At 36.3% G+C, this 1,623-nt stretch overlaps 1 protein-coding gene across 1 annotated transcript in view; it reads left to right on the top strand.

The window, feature by feature from the left end:
• Positions 1 to 617: 617 nt before the first annotated feature.
• The window catches only part of LOC102215516 (B-cadherin-like), a 15,877-nt gene continuing 14,871 nt past the window's right edge, over positions 618 to 1,623 (top strand). Inside the window, exon 1 of the mRNA XM_005751999.2 lies at positions 618 to 658. The gene's annotated coding sequence lies outside the window, so the exon portion shown is untranslated. The remainder of the gene's footprint in view (positions 659 to 1,623) is intronic.

Genomic DNA, 1,623 nt, shown 5'->3' with positions numbered 1-1,623 from the left:
AAAAGGATCACTCACTCTTCCATCTCAAGAAACTGATAATGCAACATGACACTTTTCACTGCCTTCTTCCTTCTCTGCCCTCACATTCTCTTTGCTTCCTCTTTCTCCCTCCCTCTCTGTCACACACTGATCTTTTATTGGCTAAGTGGTGGTCACTGTAAACTGACCATTCTTCCCACCCCCACATCTCTGTGTTCCAGGGATGAAAGAAAGGCGCAAAAGATAACATCACTTAACTGCTTTTCAAAAATCCCCCATCTTCCATGCCTGTTCACTCTTAAACTGTGAGGATTAGACTACACAACATATGATATAAAGGGTATTTGAAATAACCATCTTCAGCTTAACTTGTCATTTTAACAGTAGCTTCATGCATTGGTTGATTTTCATAATTTTGCTTCTATAAAATGTTTTCGGAAGTCAGAGCATATTCAGTTAGACCTTGAATGTAAATTCTAATAACACATTTCCAATCATCTATTGTAATTTTACAAAGAAGAATTGCTGAGTAATGTATTAATATTCTAATTAAATATCCATCAGCAATGGTGTGCTTGGTACCAAAAACATACCAAGCACAGAATTCAGAAAGAAAGGAGGCGGGGAAGAGGAATCCAGCAGCTAACATTAGCTATGGCTGAGCCTGGCTACATTCATGGTGAGTAAACTATTTGCCAACGGTGTTTTATTTGCTCCTCAGCATCACAATGACAGCATTTGAACAGTGCTGTGAAACTGTTTGTAATCAGGGTATGCTGAAATTTGCTAAACTAGCAAATATTTATAGGATCTGCTAACATTCAAACAAGAATATCTGTTCCCAGAGTTAGCTATCATTTTGGCAAACTTTAGTTAGGTAAAGGTCTGTCAAAAACCTAAATTAATTAGATGGTTTCATAGATGTTATTTCAGTTTTCAATTCATTAAAAATCTGCTAAGTCGTGTATTAAATATGAAGTTAATTAATATCAGTTTTATGTGCTTATCGGTGTGATTTCCTGAAAGCTAAAGAGTAAGCTAATGTTAGCTGCTAGCTTCCACCAAGTTTCTATTTTCTTGGAAAAGTAATTAGGGTTAGGGTTCTTGTTTATTTTGTTTTACTTTTCACACATCTTGGCATTGTTTTGGTTAAGGAAACCCAGTGGACTTAAATATTTCAGTGTAGTCTTAACCCCCCTCAAGTATGAATGTGTGTGAAGGTTAGCTGGAAAGTGCTTAGAAGCATAGAAGAAAGTGCTTGTGTGAATAGTCGAAGGTGGCATGTTGTATAAAGCGCTTTGAGGGCTCCAGGAGAGCAGAAAAACACTATATAACAATCAGTCTAATTACCATTTAACTCAACAAGCATTTGTTTGTGTCTGCCAGATGTTAGCTGGTAATACTATTATATCCTTTTGTGGCTGCATTTTAGGAAAGCTACAATCTCTGATATCCAGTCCTGTGCAAACAGTCTTGATCTACTCCTCATTTCTTTATATATTACTCAGTCAAACATAAAACGGCAAGTAACACAGGTGAATTGGTGTTAGTTGACAAATAGCACAGGTAAAACCAAATCTTTGAGCACTTTGTTAATCACAAAAACACATAATTGTTCCCGTTTCTTTAGTTGATTCTTCTTTT

This window comes from Pundamilia nyererei, unplaced genomic scaffold (genome assembly GCF_000239375.1).
Source record: "Pundamilia nyererei isolate P.nyererei 1_Seehausen unplaced genomic scaffold, PunNye1.0 scaffold00337, whole genome shotgun sequence".
NCBI classification, from domain to species: Eukaryota; Metazoa; Chordata; class Actinopteri; order Cichliformes; family Cichlidae; genus Pundamilia; species Pundamilia nyererei.
The sequence above is the reverse complement of the archived record's forward strand: the minus strand, read 5'-3'. Positions and strand labels throughout refer to the sequence as shown.